Source organism: Kogia breviceps, chromosome X (assembly GCF_026419965.1).
Source record: "Kogia breviceps isolate mKogBre1 chromosome X, mKogBre1 haplotype 1, whole genome shotgun sequence".
Classification (NCBI taxonomy): domain Eukaryota; kingdom Metazoa; phylum Chordata; class Mammalia; order Artiodactyla; family Physeteridae; genus Kogia; species Kogia breviceps.
Window position 1 is genome coordinate 99,434,967 of NC_081330.1, and position 20,740 is coordinate 99,455,706.

At 41.4% G+C, this 20,740-nt stretch overlaps 1 protein-coding gene and 1 pseudogene across 1 annotated transcript in view; both read right to left on the reverse strand.

The window, feature by feature from the left end:
• Positions 1–20,740, reverse strand: part of ATP6AP2 (ATPase H+ transporting accessory protein 2) — a 134,394-nt gene that overhangs the window by 21,060 nt on the left and 92,594 nt on the right. The gene's annotated exons all lie outside the window — the stretch shown is intronic.
• Positions 16,315–16,741, reverse strand: LOC131748578 (beta-2-microglobulin pseudogene; annotated as a pseudogene).

Here is a 20,740-nt window from a genome sequence, read left to right on the forward strand (position 1 = left end):
ACTTCAGTTGGTAGGAAATGGGGAGCCACTGAAAGGTGTCTGAGCATTGTTCAGTGCACAAATGCAAGACAAAACTGTTGGGGGGGCGGTAAATGCCCTACTGTTTCCTCAGTTTCCAATCTCCATTTTCTTCTTGGGATTAATAGAGGGAGAAAAAACGGAGAGTGGGTTGAAAGCAGTGACCCCAGCAGTTTCTCAGGTATCCTAGGAAAATACTCAGGTTTGAACTGTCTAGAACCCCTAGGTTACCAAAGCCACTCTCAGTTTAGGGAATGGAATCTGGATTTCCTCACTCAATTTCAGAAAACCCTTGGACTCTCAAATTTGAGTTCTTTCAGAGGAGAATTTGCACAAGTGTGATTTTAAAGAAATCTGAAGGGGGAAGGGATATTTTTTCATTAGGAATGTGAAATTATTAGATTACCAAAACTATCTAAAGCAGCTAAGTTCAAAACATCAACTCTAAAATGACTGGCTTGAAAAAAATAAATATCAATATAAGAATTTAATCATTTTTTTAAAAATTCATTTTCAAGCATGATGGAATCATTTCTCTTCACATCAACTAAAATTTCATTCTTTGTGCATCTTGCTATGTATTGTAGAACAGGTTCTAGACAAAGGCCCTGAAAACGTTTGTCTAAATAATCAGCTAAAAGTGGAGCACAACTCCTGCAATTTCATCCAGCCTAAGAAACAAACAGGGAAAGGAGTGAATTTTTCTGTTCTTGAAAGAGTTCTAGGACATTCTTATTTCTATTAATTTGAAGTAGACTAAAAATATTATAAATAGACTGGAACATAAAATAAATCCTGCCTCTTCCCCCCCCCCCAAGAAAACCTAAAAATCTCACAATCTTTCATACTCTATGTCTTGAGAAATAACATCCTTTTTTGAGCTAAGGGTGAACAGCTTATCCTTTAAACCTAAGACCCCTTTTCATCTGAGGTCTCAAAGGGGCATTGCTGCTCCTTATAGCCTTGAAATGCAGCAGGATAAACGCTGTAGGAAGCTTTCTCCTTGTTTCATAGACTGAGAGATTGAAACCTGGGGGAGGGCATGTGTACTCAAGGTCACATTCTGAATCATCAGCAGTTCTGCTTTATGAACACAGCCCTTCTGATTCGATCTTTAGCGCTCAGTAAACAACCGGTGATGTGCAGTTAACTTTTCCATTGAAGCATTTCGAGGTGGATATGTGTGTGGCAGGATAATATTTGAAGTAATGACCCATGTGTTAGCCTAAAAGAACCTCCTCCCCGACTCTTGCCACACCTCTCCTCCCAGGCCAAATGGCCGAGACTCCAGCCATCCATTGCCCTGAGGAGAGGACTCTTGGAGAAGAACCAGAAAACAAAAATGTCAAATTCCTAGTTCTTGAGTTCCCAAAGGAGAGGTCCAGATAGAAGATTTGAAAGAATATGTAATATAGTTTGCTTCCCTAACTCTGCCCCCTCCACCCCTTATTAATTCCAGCAGTAAGTTCTGAGTGATCTCAGAGAGACCACTGTGAGATGGTCTGGTCCCTGCAAATCAGCCATCAGGGAGCCCTGTAGAGCCCCACTCAATTAAAATTAAGGATTTCTTTTCAAAAGACAGAATATACAGAATGGAAAAGTGAGAGAGAAGGAGAGAATAACTTTAGAGGAGAACCTGACAAACACTACTGCAGCTTGGTGATCAAGGTCAACATCCACAGTGACAAACCATGTTGAGACTACATACTCTTGATATGATGGGATGAGAATGGCACTCAATCTCTGGGACCTAACTCCCCAAATCCATAATCCCAGTCTAATCATGAGAAAAACATCAGACAACTCCCAATTGAGGGACATCCTACAAGATATCTGACCGGTGTGCCTCAAAACTATCAGGGTCATCAAAAACAAGGAAAGTCTGAGAAACTGTCACAGCCAAGAGGAGCCTAAGTAGACATGACAACTAAATGTAATGTGGGATCTTGGATGGGATCCTGCAACAGAAAAAGGAAATCTGAATAAAGTATGGATTCTAGTCAAGAATAATGTTATCAATATTGGTTCATTAATTGTGACAAATGTGCCATACTAATGTAAGTTGTTAATAATAGGGAAAACTGAGTGTGAGGTATATGGGAACTCTCTGTAGTATCTTCTCAATTTTTCTTTAAATCTAAAACGTTCTAAAAAATAAAGTCGATTAAAAAAAAAACCATAAGGTAAGTGAAAATACAAGTCACAAAATGGAAAAGATCAATTATGTCCAGAAAGTGGAAATCACTCCTACAAATCAATAAGACACCACCTGATAGAAAAATGGACAACTGACTTGAATAGATACTTTACAGAAGAGGAAATAGGAAAGACCAGCAACTATATAAAAAGATGCTCAACTTCATTAGTAGTTAGGGAAACGCAAATTTGAAACCACGAGATACCACGACACACCACTAGATTGGCAAAAGCTTAAAAGTCTGACCATGCCAAGTGTAGGCAAGGATGTGAATCAACTGAAACTCTCATAACATGCTGGTGGGAGTATAAATTGGTACAACGATTTTTGAAAACATTGCCTTGTCTATTAAAGCTGAAGATATACATACCCTATGATCCAACAGTTCCATTCCTTGGAAGAAATACTACAGGAATATGCACTTAACATGTGCCGGAATGCATGTACCAGAATGATCATAACAGCACTGTTCATAATAGCCCAAAACTGGAAGCAATTTAAATATCCATTAACAGTAGGCTAGATAATAAATTGTGGTATTGTATGTTTCATACAATGGCATACTATACCATAGTGGAAATGAATAAATATAAATAACAGATTATGTATTATATATCACATTTATATTGTATTATATTATATAGAAATAAGAAATGAACAGTATGATTCCATTTATATAAAGTTCAAAACCACACAAAAAGAAAGTATGCTGTTTAGAGATGCAGCATAGGTGGTCAAAGTATAAAGAAAAGCCAGGAAATGATTACCATAAAAATGCCATAGAAGTTATCTATGGGGTGGCAGAGAGGGGGATACATCTAAAAGGGACATGTAGAAAGATTTGGGGATGCTGGTCATTTCTTAATGACTTAGGTGGCTGTGGTTACACTAGCGTTCATTTCATTATTATCTATATTTTGAACATTGATGTTGTATGCTTGTGTGTTATATTTTACAATAAAAAAGGTTTTTAAAATCTAGTTTGCTTGTTTGAATCTTGAGGAGCTGTATCTCCCTTTGACTTGGTAGGAATTATTTGTATGCGATTTCAACTTATGTTTGGAGATTCTTGTGTTTACAAAACATGTGTTCAATAAGGGTGGAAGTTTCCAAAGAAAGGCCAGAGTTGCAGTTGGCATGTTAATGGCTGTCTTACAAGAGATCTTAGAGGTGGTATCTACTATGGGAATTCACCACAGGGCAAAATCCAGGCTTCAGCCTCCCAGCCTGAGAACACCAGTTTTGTCAGTGTCCCAGAGGGAATCTGACACTGTGACATTGACCCAAAACAATAAAGTCGTAAGTTCTTAATGTTGCAAATAGCATTTTGACATATATAAGTATGTGGTAGTCTGCATATTCATGACAACCTGGTCAGTGTTTTCTCTCCAAAAATGCAAGTGACACAGGAATCCTAGTTACTCAACATCAACTTGGTGAGTATGAAGCCACAGCAAATATTTAACGAATCAGGCTCTGTTGTACCCATCTCCATGGCTGGAACACACCCACTGGGCAGACTAGATAATTGTGTCAGACTGACAGGGCACTGTAATAAGCCCCCTTTCGGTTTGACTGCACAGATCATACCTCTCCATTCGTGAGAGCTTCCAACCCCCTTCCATGGTCTTCACCATATTTGTTTTCCTGATTAAAACTCTGACTGAGACAGAGCGCAATCTTATTTCCACGTTTTAGTGGGCATTTCATCTCATTGAGCCACTGGATACTGACTTCAGTGACTTTGGGTTAGTTTCTCTCCAAACCCCCCTGAAAAACCTAACCAAAAGCACCATGTCCTCTGAACTTATGATGACAGAAGTCAGAATGTTCGTAATCTGAGGGTGAGGGAGATAGACTGAGAAGGGGCACAAGGGAACTTTCTGGGGTGATAGAAATGTTCTGTATCTTGATCTCGACTGTGGTTACATGGGGGATATATACATAGATGAAAACACAACAAGCTGTTCACTTAAGATCCGTGCATTTTACAGTAGGCAAATTACACCTAAAATATTTTAAGAGTATTCTCAGATTGCACCTAGCGGATAAGTATATTTAAACTAACATGAATAGAAGTTGTTTAATTTTTTCATTCACTCATTCATTCATATATCCAGTGTTGGGCGTTTGCAGTGTGCTCTGTGAACACTGGGTCCTGCTAACTTGGAGATGAACGCTGCATAAATAACCTGAGAATTTACATCCCACATGAAGGGGGAAAGGGGAAAAAGCTTCTTTTCATATGGTTCAGCTCCAAGATAGCAGGGCCCAGTGTTGACAGAGCGCATTGTAAACATTCAACATTGGATATATGAATGGATGAATGAATGAATGAACAAACTAACAAATGATGGTTTCTAGTCATACACAAAGTGTATAAGGGAATCTTCTGCTAGTGAAGTGATCACAGTAAGTTCATTTTCCAGATAATTACAAAAGGCAAGAACAAGGTAAGACCATACTTTGGCGACAACTGTTTTCAAGACAGCTTCTGAAGCTGACAGGAGCTGGCTGGGATGCTTGGTCACCTGATCAGGTCCTTGGTCCTCTTATTTCCCCCATTGACTCCCCTTCTGTCTGTCTCTTTTTTTTTTTTTTGGCCATACTGCACAGCATGCAGTATCTTAGTTCCTTGACCAGGGATCAAACCCATACCCCCTGCAGTGGAAGCACGGAAGTCCCTCCCCTTCTATCTTTTCTGCCATGCTCATTCCACTTTGGACCCATGGACTACCCCTCACTCTTTCTCTTCACTACGCCCTGATTTCCTTGCCTCTCAGGACTTCTCTTGGAACTACTGGACAAAACCCAGACCCCGGAATCATGTGGCTGCTCGCCTTCTCTTCCTATAATGGGCTGCTGATTGTTGCTGTGGAATTTTCCCTACCTCTGGGGATTGGCTCTCAGCTGGGCCCCCAAAGCCTGCCCAATCATCCTTTCTCCTGACCCAGTCACTGCCTCCTCTCTCCCTCCCTCACTCCAATAACTATTTAAAGCTTCCAGCAAAAGTCTTCAAGCCCCTATCTCCCCCCATCCCTGCCCTCCCTAGCTCCAGTCCGCTGCTGGGCATCCATCCTGCTGCCCATAATGGGAAAGAGTCTAGACTCAGGAGTGTGCATCGGTCATTACCGATCCATTACCAGCATCAGGAAACCAACTGTGCTTCCTCTTCTCCCATCACCTCCGGCAGCTACTTCCCCTTCCTTATGAATGTGGTGAGTTATGAATGAAAAATCTCCAGTCTCCAGATACCCTCCCCTCAACCTCAGACGGCAACACCAGGAACCCTGAACACAGCAGCCTGCGGGGATGTCCCGCACTGACCCACTCCCGGTTGTTAGTGAAATTAGAGAGAGCCAAGAGGGGACCGTGGGAGCCTGGCTTTGCACCATCACTGCCCTCAGGCATGCACCCCCCATTCCCCCCACACACACATTTAGAGCATCCTGAGTTCCAGCGCACACTGGATGGGGTGCCCAGGGCTGAGGAGAGAAGGGCAGGTCAGACTCAGCCTCATGTTCCTAACCCGCCCGGTGTTCAGACTCCTGCTCTGGCCTTTGCTTCCTCTTTTGTTCACTGTCAGACTGTCTCTTGGTGCCCGGTTCGGCCTTCTAGTTACAGATGGTTTGCTTGGTTGAGTACGTTTTAAATTTGAGAATAGTTTGAGGTGTACAGAAAAGTTGCAAAGATAGCACAGAGAGTTCCCACATACCCCGCACCCAGTTTCCCCTATTGTTAACCTCTTATGTTAGTTTGGTGTATATTTGTCACAACTAATGAACCAATATTAACACATTATGATGAACTAAAGCCCATACTTTATTCAGATTCCCTCAGTTTTAACCTAATCCAACTGGAGTTTTGATTCATTTCCTTCCATCGTCTTCTAAATTTGCCTTGGCCTGAGCATGGATGGTCTCGGTCTGCAGCCCCACCCCGACTCCACTCCTGCGCAGCCGCAGTGCTCTCCATCTCAACGAGCAGCTGAGCGTCAAGCCTGGAAGCCACAGTGACTTGCAGTTCTGACCTGCACCTGTATCTAGAGCTATCACATTGTCTCCTGCAACCACTGCATCCTTCCCTCTGGACTCCTGTTAAGTCTATTTGTATCAAGTTTTACCAAACTGGAACACTTCCATACATATTTGGCTTGATCAGAAGCGATTTGATTGCAAGTGACCTTAACAAAAACAGGGAGTCTTTATTGGCAGGACGTAAGGGTATATAACAACAGTGTTGGATAAAGAGTTCCTGTTATCCAACTGACTGTGATCTTGGACGAGTGACTTGACCTTTCAGGGCTCAGTTTCCTCATCTGTAAATGTGGATAATTGTGGTGTCAACCCCATAGGTCATGCGAGGATTGAAGTTAATACGCATAGGGCTTCCCTGGTGGCGCAGTGGTTAAGAATCTGCCTGCCAATGCAGGGGACATGGGTTCAATCCCTGGTCCGGGAAGATCCCACATGCCGTGGAGCAACTAAGCCTGTGCACCACAACTACTGAAGCCTGCGCGCCTACAGCCTGTGCTCTGCAACAAGAGAAGCCACCGCAATGAGAACCCCGCGCACCACAACGAAGAGTAGCCCCAGCTCACTGAAACCACAGAAAACCCGTGCACAGCAACAAAGACCCAATACAACCAAAAATAAATAAATAATAAATATACAATTTTTAAAAATTAAAAAAACAAGTTAATATGCATATAGCAGTTAGAACTTGGCGTGTGAGCGTTCAGTCATCCTTAGCCATAATAATAAAGGTGACGATGATGGTGGTCATAAAGGTGTCTCAAGGAAGAACCAAGGAAGAGCATCAGAAGTAAGACAGAGAAACAGGAAAGGAGGTTCCTTTTTTAAGGCTACGAGGTCTCTCTCTTTCCTGCTCTTCTCTGTTTGATTCCTTCTTCTGTCCTCCACAGATTGGGACACAGGCTGCAAACAGAAGCTGAAGTTCCTAGTGCCTTCAAGCTAGGAGGCTCAATGTTGGTGTTTACGTTGCAAATTTCCGGAAGAGAAAAACAGAGAAGCCCCGCCGGGTAAGGCAGCCTCCAGGGGTCCTGTCACTGGTGGTATGTGTAAGGGGCGTATGGAGCCAATGGATTCCTACGGCTTCCCCTCCCAGACTGAGGAAGTGGCAAGTTCTCTCAGGGGGTGTCATAGTTATCTACTGCTGCACCACAAATAGCCCCCAAATTTAGTGGCTTCAAATCATTAGCTTTCATCATCTCTTAGGGTTTCTCTGCATCTGGAATTTGGGAGCAGCTCAGCTAGGTGGTGTCCTGGCTTGGGGATCTCTCATGCCACTGCCGTCAGATGGTGGCTGGAGGTGTGGTCATCTTGAAGGCTTCTGCACTCACGTGTCTGACACCTGAACTGGGAAGACTGAAACGGCTGGCAGTTGGCACAGCTGGGCATACTGGGTATCTTCCTCTCTCTCTCTATTTCTATTGATACGTGATCTTTCCACATGAAAAGATGTCTACATGATCATTCCAGCATTGTGGCTTCAGGGTAACCAGATGTCTTACATGATGGCTCAGAACACCAAAGGCTCAAGTGTGTGTCCCAAGAAGGAGAGAAAGCCAGGTGGCAGCCATCTTGCATTTTATGACCAGGCCTTGGAAGCTCACTGAACATCAATCACTTCCTTGCTCACTTGCTCATCACATCACTTGCTTGGTCAAGGCAGACAGAAAGATCTGCCAAAAAGCACATGAAAAGATGCTCGACATCACTAATTATTAGAGAAATTATGCTCAATATCACTAATTATTAGAGAAATGTAAAGCAAAACTACAATGAGATATCACCTCACACTGGTCAGAATGGCCATCATCAAAATGTCTACAAACAATAAATGCTGGAGAGGGTGTGGAGAAAAGGGGACCCCCCTACACTGTTGGTGGAAATGTAAATTGGTACAGCCACTATGGAGGTTCCTTAAAAAACTATAAATAGAACGACCATATGATCCAGCAATCCCTCTCCCGGGCATATATATATTTAGAAAAGATACACGCACCTCAATGTTCACTGCAGCACTATTTACAATAGCCAGGACATGGAAGCAACCTAAATGTCCATTAACAGAGGAATGCATAAAGAAGATGTGGTACATATATACAATGGAATATTACTCAGCCATGAAAAAGAATGAAACAATGCCACTTGCAGCAACATGTGTGGACCTATAGATTATCATACTAAGTGAAGTAAGTCAGATAGAGAAAGACAAATATCATACGATATGACTTATATGTGGAATCTAAAAAAATGGTACAAATGAAATTATTTACAAAACAGAAACAGACTCACAGACTCTGAAAACAAATTTATGGTTACCAAAGGGGAAAGGTGGGGGGAGGGATAAATTAGGAATTTGGGATTAATATATACACATGACTATATGTAAAATAGTTAATCAACAAGGACCTACTGTATAGCACAGGGAACTCTACTGAATATTCTGTAGTAACCTATATGGGAAAAGAATCTGAAAAAGAACAGACACATGTATATGTGTAACTGAATCACTTTGCTGTACACCTAAAACTAACACAACATTGTAAATCAACTATAATATAAAATAAAATTTAAATTAAAAAAAAAAAAAAGAGGGACTTCCCTGGTGGCGCAGTGATTACGAGTTCGCCTGCCAATGCAGGAGACGTGGGTTCGAGCCCTGGTCCGGGAGGATCCCATACAGGCACCCAACTAAGCCCGTGTGCCACAACTACTGAGCCAGCGCTCTAGAGCCCACGAGCCACAACTACTGAAGCCCATGTACCTAGAGCCCGTGCTCCGCAACAAGAGAAGGCACTGCAATGAGAAGCCCACACACCACAACAAAGAGTAGCCCCTGCTCGCCACAACTAGAGAAAGCCCGTGCACAGCAACGAAGACCCAGTGCAGCCAAAAATAAATAAATAAATAAATTTATAAATAAATAAATAAATAAAACAGTAAGAAATTGTTAACCCTTTAATTAAAAAAAGCAAGAAAGGTCTGCCCAGGTTCAAGGGGAAGGAGCACAGCACCCCCACCCCCACCGCCACCTGTCAACGGAGGCCTGTCAAAGTCACACCGAAGAAGAGCTTGTGCGTTAGCATATTTATTGGCGTGACCATCTTTGGAAAATATAATCCCCAACAGGGGGGTTGCACACAGATGAGGAGACAATGGCCGCCATATCTAATATAATACTATCTAATGTATTTTAGCCAAGAATATATTATAAATATTTCTCCACATAATTATTCTTCCCCAACATCCTTTTCTAACAAGCTTTAATTTTTAAAATTCATGTTATCAAAGTAATACATACGCATAAAAAATTCAAAAAATTCAAAACGCAGAAATGCGTAAAGAAACAGAGAAGTTCCCCCCTTCTCTTCCTGCTAATTATTCTCTAGGGGTAACAATAAATTTTATATCTGTTTAGACTTTCCTTTATACCTATTTAATCATTTATATGATTTTATTTTTTTATAAAAATAAAAATCATGTTATATATTCTTGCTTATTTTACTTTAAAATGGTTTGGCTATCTTGCTGAAGCAGGAAGTGCATAGTATTCTGTTGTCTGTGTTATGATGTCTCTAACTTACTTTAAAGACGGGCAGTGTGTTATAAAGTGTGTGTTATTTAGTTTAAGCTATGCTTTCAGGGCCAGTGAGCTGCTCTTTACAGGAATTCCCACTCCAGGAGCAGCGGCCAACTTTAATCAGAAAAGTCACCCTCCATGAGCTTCATCTATTTTTATCTACCATCAACACTAGATTTTGCTAATTAGCAGAGTGATTGTTCAAGTGAATCTGCACAACGGATATTCCCAATGGGCTCTTATTGTTGAACTGAGAAGTATTCAAGGTATATGGCTTGGCTGAACTATTTTAGAGACACTCTCCAAACTTGCACAGACAGGGCAGTTGAATCTAGGCAGGCATGTAGCCTGTGCTCAGGGGCACGTCTGGCTAGATCTCTAAGGGGGCCTTTGTCCAACCATGAATTTAGACATTCTGCTTGCCTGATGCTGCCTTCAAGGCTAATAGAATCCTGCTTCTAGAGTACTGTAGCCTCTGCCTTAAATGAATTTTACATGCAAGGACCGAGCTGGGACTCCTTTGGGTACACAGAAGAGGTTGTACCACTGTTGCTTAGGCCTGCTTGTTAATTTCTACCTGGCTGATCTGGGCCTGAGACCCGCTCCTGTTACAACCTGGTGGCTAGGTGGGGAATAGGTAGGCCTCACCTACCTTGGACTAATGGCAGTTACAAGAGAGCCTCGTAAGACTACCTGACCAAATTGACCTTGGTCAGTTCACAACATTATGGATCATAATTTATTTTTCCAAACCCATTTCAACAGACATTTAAAATGCTTCTAATGTTTTGCCTTTACATTAAACACTGCAGTGCCATCCATTTCACAAAATGTTTGCATAAAATTTTTTAACATAATAATTGCATACTATTTCATTGAGGGGATGCACCCACATTTATTGATCTAACCCCCTATTTTTGTATCTTTGGTTTTGGCAGAATCCAAATCAGAACCTGGGTCTGGCTGATGGAAGCCCAAGGCTTTTCTAATGCTTTTAAACAGAATTTTCTGGAAGATGGAACCTGGGAGTAAAGTGCCAAGGAGCTAATAATGGATGTTGTTCTTTTCCCAGTTCCTGTTTGGGGATTCCATCCAGGACCTCAATTGACTTTTCACCTCTCTGGGTCTGCTTAAAGTGATTCCCCACCCTTGTTACAGGTATGATTTTCTGAACAAACGTAAGAAATCCTGTTGTTACAGAATCTAATTTTCAAACCCAGGAAGGTGTGCAAAGCTCAGATCGTCAGTATATGGAGTTAAATATAACCTCATGCACTGAGCTATATATTTAACGTCCTAATTAATAATTCAGAGCATCAAGTGCAGTGTGGAAAGATATTATGTCTGCACTGCCTGTTTGTGGGAAAATCTGCTACCTTAACTGCATTCCATTCACCTTTCACCCACCAACCAAAAAGCAAACCAGAGACATTGGCCAAGAAGTGGCAAGCATATATTAATAACAAAGGGCAGGAGGATCATTATTCTCATTTACCTGTGATAATACTACTGAATAGTGAAGGACTTCTTTAAATTCTATTTTCTGAGACAATGGAGATTTGATATGGATTTTTGCCTTTGTTATAGTGTTTTATAGTCTGTGTTCCTAAGAACTGGGTCAGATTTTGCATTATGTCTGTAATTTATTTTGGAGGGCCTGATATTTACATTCCTATCATGCCATGCTAATACAGGAGTTTTTAAGTTAGAGGAGGTTTTTTTTTTTTAATTGAAATAACAACTCTCCCCCCTCCATACCATACATTCTATACACAGTTCAATGTAACTTAGTTTTTTCAAAATGAATTCATCTGTAATTTCCCCTCCTGCAGATTTCGTCCTCCCAATCCATATACCTTTTCTCCCCTGGCCCAAGGCAGCCAAAAGTACGTTCTATCTTTTCTGATCCTCCAAAGTAGTTTATCATTCTTTACCTTATACAGCAAGGTGCTTCCTTAGTTGGGATTTTAATTTGTTTCTAGGTAAGAGAAGTTGCTTGTTAAAAGCTGCCTGGGTCCTGTTTATAAGTTTATCCAGTACAGCTTTATTTGTAATTTTAAAAGATTGCAAATAGCCTGAGAGTCTACCAATTAGAAGACTTTCAGTTAAATAACTTACAGTACATTCATGCTTTGGAATACTCTGCAGCTGTAATAAGAGCAGAAAGCCCTATGGATTGATTGTAAAGATATCCTGTTAGGTGGGGGAAAAAAAGGAAAAGTTATCCTGTTAAGTGAAAAAAAAATCAAGGAGCAGAACACTGTATTGTATGCTACCATTTATGTAAAAAGGAGGGGAATACACACACACACACACACACACACACACACACACACACACAGAGATATTGGCTTGTATGGACATACAAATATTTCTGAAGGAAACACAAGAAACTGATAAAATTGGTTGCTTTTGGGGAGAGGATCTGGGTGGCTGAGAACAGGGCTGGAAGGAAGACTTTCTCTTATATATCCTTTGATAGCTTTTGAATTTTGAACCATGCAAATGTATGAGCTGTTTGAAAACTAAATGAACAAGACGAAAAGTAAAAAGCAAACAAAAGGAAGGTGAAACAACACGGACTGTGTAGGGGGAGGCAGCAGGTCACTTTGGTGTTGACTTTGGTTCCAAGGGGTCCTCAAGCCACCTCACCTAGCTATGTAGATGCGTGGTGACAGATAGCTCAGGGGAGGGGTATAATAAGACCTTTCTTTGCGGCTGGATATGGCCTCTCCCAGGAGGCCTTGGTACGCAGAGACTCTCCCAGGGCAAATCTGTGTGGCACTCAAGAGATTCCTGAGATTATAGGGAACTGGCTTGAGTCCTTCACTTTTGAGGAATCTCCCTTCTCTGATGGGTTGAGAGATGGGCAGGGGGCTGCTGGCTGGGGAGGGGACATGGGAAGAACTCTTGGGGAAGCACACCAAGAAGGAAGAAGCTTGACTAGGTTCAACACCTTGGCATTGACCATTGCTGGGGAAGGTAGTTTCTGCTCAGGGGTGGGGCTGGGCCTGCAGGCCCCCAGGTCTGTTGTGGAAACAAGGGCCGAGTGTGTCAGGGGCAAGTGAAGAGCCATATACTGGGATCCAGCTCTTGGCATCTTATCTCAGGGTCCCCCCAAGGGAGGGGGTTGGCCTTCCTTGGAGAGCCACTGGGGCCTGGACAAGAGCTGGACTCACAGTGAATTAGGGTGGTTGGACTGAACCAGACCACTGGTTTTCATCAGCAAAACTCAGAGGCAGCCATGGCAGTAAACAAAGATGGTGCCTGCTGGGGGACTGCTCAGATTTCTCTAGTTCTTTCTCCTCCAGGTGTTTGGAAGCATGGCTAGGATGGCACCAGACTGGCACCTTGGATAATTTATCAGGAGAGGGGCCCCAAGAGAGAAACTGGGCTTTTTATTAATCTGGGAGTTAAGCAGTTAATTTGAATATATCAGTGACTTGAAGGGGAGCAGAATTTGTCACCCCAAAATATGTCTCTTTGGCATAAAAATTATTTTAGACCGATTATTTTAAAGAAAGAGCAGTCATAGGAAAAACTCTAAAAACAGAGTAGAAGTTACCTTTTTGTAAGAGATATTTATAAGGGAAATGCCCATGTATAATGGTGTCTCCCTCTCTGTACCAGCAAGAGAAGGATGGCCTAAATCTTTACAAACTCTTATCAAAGGAGAAGGTACGGACCTAAATCTGGGTAACAACCTTCCCCTTGTTTTCTTTTCTTTTTTTTTTTGGGCTGTGCTAGGTCTTCGTTGCGGCGCACGGGGCTCTTCTTTGCGGGCTTCTCTCTAGTTTTAGAAAGTTTTCTCACATGGGTTTAGTTGCCCCACTGCATGTGGGATCTTAGTTCCCCCAACCAGGGATGGAACCTGCTTCCCTGCATTGGAAGGCGGATTCTTAACCACTGGACCACCAGGGAGTCCCCTTCCCCTTGTTTACTGTGCTTTTCCTGATAATCTCCCATAACTGACTCCCCCCAGCATCTGCCTTTGTCTTTAGCTGGAGATGGGATTTAAGGTGGTGTCTTGGGCCATTTCAAGAAGTTACTCAGTTTTCCTGGGGCTCGCCTATGTACACAGGAGGTATGCATATTACTAAACTTCTCTCTGTTTTTCTCCTGTTAATCTGCCTTTTATTACAGGGGGGTTCTCAGCCAAGAACCCAGAAGGGTAGAGGGAAAATGATTTTTCCTCCCCTACAGACTGAATGATCTTAAGGTATCATTGTTAGTTATTTTGGGAGTGATATTGGTATTGTGGTTATGCTCACAAGGATTCTTTCTCTTTAAAAGATAGGTATTGGGCTTCCCTGGTGGCGCAGTGGTTGAGAGTCCGCCTGCGGATGCAGGGGACACGGGTTCGTGCCCGGGTCCGGGAAGATCCCACATGCCGTGGAGTGGCTGGGCCCGTGAACCATGGCCGCTGAGCCTGTGCGTCCAGAGCCTGTGCTCCGCAAAGGGAGAGGCCACAGCAGTGAGAGGCCCGCGTACCACCAAAAAAAAAAAAAAAGATAGGTATTTGTGGATTTGAAGTATTTGTGGATAAAAGAATATGATTGGCTGGGATTTGCTTCAAAAAATTCAGTAGGATTCTATAAGGAAAAAGAATCTGAAAAAGTATATATATATATCTGAATCACTTTGCTGTACACCTGACATTGTAAATCAACTATACTTCAATTTTTTTTAAAAGTAAAATGGGTTAGGGAACTCCCTGGCAGTCCAGTGGTTAGGATTCCGCACTTTCACTGCCAAGGATCAGGGTTCAATCCCTGGTCCGGGAACCAAGATTCCACAAGCCACACAGCATGACCAAAGATAATAATAATAAACTTAAAAAAATAAATGCAATTGCTTATATATAAAGCCAAAAAAAATTCAGTAGGGAGGAGGTGGGGGAAGGAAAAAGTGGGTGGGGTATAGATGAAGCAAGATTGGCCGTAAATGGATACTAATCACGCTGGGTGATGGGTACTTGGAGGATCATTATGCTTGCTAATCTCTCTCCTTTCATGTAAGTTTGAAAATGTTAAATGTTAAAAAAAAATGTTAAAAAAACAAAGGCCACGTGAACTTATTTAACCCCAAACTGGTAAAACCTGTCCTACCAAGTTTGCATCTATACTGTTTGTTCCTGGGCTAGGTTGATCTTTTTGATCTCCTCAGCTCCCTGAACTGAAGAGATTGTTTAAACAGCTCTCCAGCTTGGCGCCTGAGTTTCTCGCTGGGCACATGGAGGCAGCAGAGGATAGAGGTTTAAAGGAAGAGTCCTGGGCACACAGCCGGAGCTCCCATCTGGGCCCAGCCATTTAGTGACTGGGCAAGTTACCTAGCTTCTCTCTGCCTCAGTTTCCTCATCTGTGCAACAGGAATAAAGAAAATAATCTACCCCACAGGCTGTTAAAAGGATTAGAACAAGATGCTATACAGAGTTTTAGTATAATGCTTGATATATAAAAAGGCTCAAAAATGTTGATTATTATTAATATCAGGCACTCAAAGAGTATTTATTAAATATGAACGCCTGGGTGAATAAAGGCAAGTGAGAGACAGGATTATTACCAAATCTATCATCTTGTAATTTGTCTTATTTTTAAAAATGTATTCGAATAGCACAGGGAATTATCTTCAATACTTGTAATAACTTACAATAGATAAGAATCTGAAAAAGAATACATAGGTATATATATGTATAATTGAATCGCTTTGCAGTACACCTGAAACTAACACATTGTAAATCAACTATACTTCAATTTTAAAAATTAAAAAAAACATATTCGATATTTTCTAATGTCTTTAGTTTTCAAAGAAAGCTTTGAAGTTAGTTAAAATTTGCCATCCTTTTTTTGTGGTTTAACTTATATTTATTTTGGGGTCTTATTGGCAATAAGAGTGGGCATCCGGAAGAATTCATTGTGAAAATGTATTATTCAGCATATACTTTTTGGTCTTCTATAGTCTCAAACTTCAAGAATTTCTTTTTTTTAAAGAGGTAAATATGAATTTTATATGGCAAAATGTTTTATCCACTATAATAAATTTCCATAATTCTGAAAATTATCTTTCAAACTTTTTCCAAAATTCTGAGAAAAATTACAAATTGGAGGTTTACTCTAAACATGCATACGATCTTATTACCCAGTTTTGTATGCAGAAGAGACTGAAGAGTTCAGATTTGACCAAGGTGTTGATGTTAAACCTGAAATTCCGTCTTCCCCACCCCTAGGCTGCCAGAGCCCCCACTACAGCTACCTGCCAAGACAGGTCAAACATGGAGACGTAGCGCCCTAGGTAGAATTATAAAGAAGATGATATTTGCGGTAACATCAATACAACTTCTGATTTATATGCATAAAGCATAAAAACATATCAGCATTCAAAAGCAAGACAACAATAACTGAATCACTTTGCTATACAGCAGAAATTAACACATTATAAATCAACTATACTTCAATAAAATAAATTTTTTAAAAAAAATTTAAAAGAAAATAAAAACCAAGACAACAGAATGTGGAATTAGTCCAATCCAAATGAGGCATCTTCAAACCTCCATGATGCTGGTTAGTGATCTCGATCCCACTTAACTATCTTGGGCCCTCTGAGAGTAACGTGTTTCATGCGGCAACTATACCGATCCACTCTGTTGGGAGTGAACGCAGTGTGGACCAGAAGGTAGAAAGACCAGTCCTTGCTGAAAGACAGGTCCGATCGCTCTACTTCCATCTTCTCCCCATTCTTCAGCAAATCAATCTCAATCTGGGGTGGATGGAACCCAGACACATAGCAGTTCAGGTAATTTGGTTTTCCATTATCTGTGGGGTGTCAGGAGTAAACCTGAACCCTCGGAGGACGCTGGATGGCGTCCAAGCCAGACAGCGAGAGCAGCCCAAGCAGGACCAAGGTCACGAAGGGAGCCATCGCTACAGGAGCAGCCCGGGTGGTGAAGTTAAGAATTTCTTAATGAGAAATGTGAAGTTTATACATTTGGCTACTTTACTGTTGAGATTAGATACTTGTTAAACATAAAATGGGGATATATTTTTCCTACGCTTTATTAATTTAAAAAATTAATTCAATTAAGACTCAATTCTGGGAGGAGGGGGAGATGGAGAGTTGTCCATCAATGGATAAAGTTCCAGTCACACAAGATGAAGAAGTTCTAGGGAATTCACTGGCAGTCCAGTGGTTAGGACTCGGCTCTTTTACTGCCGAGGGCCTGGCTTCGATCCCTGGTTGGGGAACTAAGATCCCGCAAGCCACGCAGCACAGCTTAAAAAAAAAAAGAAAAAAGATGAAGTTCTAGAACTCTGCTGTACAGCATTGTGCCTGTAGCTAACAATACTGTATTGTGCACTTAAAAATTTAAGAGGGTATATCTCATGTTAAGTGTTCCTACCACAATTTTTAAAAAGAGACTCAACTTCAAAGCTTCCAGGCAGAAGTCTGTTCATTCTTAAGTTTTGCAGTAAGCAGTAAGCATCAAGAAAGGTGTTGGGCTCATGAAAATACTTTCACAAACATAAGCTTTTTTAGTCTTGGCCAAAATGTTGCAGCTGAAGAAATGTACAGCTTCACAGGGGGTGGAGTCACTTGGGACTTCATACCTTCCGAATGACCAGGATAGTGTCCGTCCTCTAACCTTTGTGCTAGGAAACCAGCCTTCAAAATAAGACAGTGGTTTTCTGTGACCTACTGCTGCCTATCAAATCATCTCAAAACTTAGTGACTTAAAATAACAGTTGGGACTTCCCTGTGGCGCAGTGGTTAAGGCTCCGTGCTCCCAATGCAGGGGGCCTGGGTTCAATCCCTGGTCAGGGAACTAGGTCCCACATGCATGCCACAACTAAGGAGTTGGCAAGCCGCAACTAAGGAGCCCGCCTGCTACAACTAAGACTTGGTGTAACTAAATAAGTAAATTTTTAAAAAAAGAAAGAAAAGAATGCTCAGCTCTCTGAGCCTCAGTTTTTAAAAAAAATAACAACCATCATTTTAATATTATTCCTCATGGTTCTGGGGGTTAACAGGGCTCAGCAAAAGGGGGGTAAGTAGGAAGGTTACACAGTACAAGCATGACAATAGAGGGGCAACATTTTGGAATGAGGGCAGAGTTGGCTACAGAAGTGACATGGGGACTTCCCTGGTGGTGCAGTGGTTAAGAATCCACCTGCCAACGTAGGGGACACGGGTTTGAGCCCTGGTCCAGGAAGATGGCACATGCCACAGAGCAACTAAGCCCATGCGCCACAACTACTAAGCCTGCGCTCTAGAGCCCACGAGCCACAACTACTGAGCCATCAGGCCACAACTACTGAAGCTCGTGCTCCCAGAGCCCATACTCCGCAACAAGAGAAGCCACTGCAGTGAGAAGCCCGCACGCTGCAACGAAGAGTAGCCCCCACTCACCGCAACTAGAGAAAGCCTGTGCGCAGCAACGAAGACCCAACACAGCCAAATATAAATAAAATTTTTTTTTTTTTTTAAAAAGAAGAAGTGACACGGAAGCCTGGGAGATGCTGGCAAGTAGAGATTACAAACAAAAGCCGAGGGGCTGGAGATGGGACCAGAAACACACGCCCACGTCCTTTCTGCTCTTTAGACACGTTAGGATGGTGTGATGTGGTTTTAAAACAGGTTTGCAAATCCTTGGACACATTAAGAGATGGAATCTAATTCCCCTCTCTTTTAACGTGGGCTGGCCTTAGAGATTCAATTCTAATGAATAGAATTTGGCAGAAGTGATGCTGCATGACTTTTGAGGCTAGATCACGAAAGTCTGTAAGACTTCTGCCTAATTCTATCCCTTTTGGAACACATGTCTTTAGAGTCCTGAGCCCCCATATAAGAAGTCGGTTACCCTGAAACCACCATGCAGAGAGACCATATAGGGATAGAGGGATACCCGAGGATCACAGCCATACCAGCTGCCAGGTGTGCTAAGTCTTCCCAGTTCAGGTATTGGACATATAAGCAAAGAAGCCTTCAAGATGTCCCCAGCCTCAACAATTAATAGACATAGATAAAGCATCGTGCCCAACAGAGAATACATATTTTATTGAAACAACTGTGGAAAATTTATAAAAATTAACCAAGACTTAGCTTTCAAAGAAAATCTGAATATATTTCCCAAAAGATATCATATAAGCCATATTATCTGACCATAATACAATAAAATTAGAAAGTAACAAGAACAAATAGGCCCTAACACAACATTGTAAATCAACTATACTTCAATTAAAATTTAAAAAAAAGAACAGCCCAAATACCTCTATCTTTTGGAGATTTGAAAATATCCTTTCCCTCACCTAAATCAGCAAGAATAAGCAAATGTTTATGTAAGAGGGGGAAGATGCAAGATTAATGATAACTGAAGGGGAATCCTTAAAACAGGAAGAGGAGTTACTAAAACATGGACTGAATGAAAACTTTAAAAAACTAGTAAGGAGAATGTATTTTTTTAAATACTCTATGATGGTTGGTTAATTTGGAGGCTCAGTGACCAAGCTTCTTTCTACATTTCTGATCTGTCATCCTCAGTTGTCAGTGCCTCCCCTCATGCTCACAAAATGGTTGTATCAGCTCCAGGCATCACATCCTCACACAACATTCCAAGGCCAGAAGGGAGGAGTCTTATCTCTTTCCTTGTGCTCCTCTTTGACAGGAAAGCCTCCCAGCAGACTTCTCCATCTTAACTTTGGTCAAAATTGCATCACACTTCCTTTCCTGAACCAATCCCAGGCAAGAGGAATGGAATTACTGCGATTAGCTTTGATTTGTCAGGATTCACCCCCAGCTCCACTCCTGGGATGGGGAGGGGCCCAGCTTATCCTGAGTCGCAAAGCCTTCCATAAATGAAAAAAATCTGGATTTTGTAAGAGAATGGCTGTGGGGTAAGAGACCAGTAATGATAGTCATAACCTGCCCCTTGAGACTGCCACTTGCATCAAAACTTAATATATTCTTTTTCCTTTTAAAGTACTTCACCTGTATGAATGAACAAAACATTCTCAAATATTAATAGATTTTTTAAACATTTTTATTGGAGTATAATTGCTTTACAATATTGTGTTAGTTTCTGCTGTATAACAAAGTGAATCAGCTATATGTATACATATATCCCCATATACCCTTCCTCTTTCATCTCCCACCCACCCTCCCTATCCCACCCCTCTAGGTGGTCACAAAGCATCGAGCTGATCTCCCTGTGCTATGCAGCTGCTTCCCACTAGCTATTTTACATTTGGTAGTGTATATATGTCAATGCTACTCCCTCACTTCGTCCCAGCTTACCCTTCCCCCTCCCCATGTCCTCAAGTCCATTCTCAACATCTGCATCTTTATTCCTGTCCTGCCCCTAGGTTCTTCAGAACCATATACTTTTTTTAGATTCCATATATGTGTTAGCATATGGTCTTTGTTTTTCTCTTTCTGACTTACTTCACTCTGTATGACAGACTCTAGGTCCATCCACCTCACTACAAATAACTTAATTTCGTTTCTTTTTATGGCTTAGTAATATTCCATTGTATATATGTGCCACATCTTCTTTATCCATTCATCTGATGATGGACACTTAGGTTGCTTCCATGTCCTGGCTATTGTAAATAGTGCTTCAGTGAACATTGTGGTACATGTCTCTTTTAGATTTATTAAATAACATAAATCAAACAAATTAAACTTTCAAAGCCAATGAACTTAAAAATTTCCTGGATATTCTGGTACCATACAGAGACTGTACAATTTCAACTTAAAATTCTAAGTCTACATCAGTTACATATTTTAAGTTAGAAGCACATGGCTTTTATTTGAATAGGCTAAATCTTCTTAAACATTACAAGTACATAAAATGCCTGATTTGCCAAGATTCTTTATAAGAAAATATGGGCTACTTTTAAACATTTCTAAAGTTAATTAGAAATC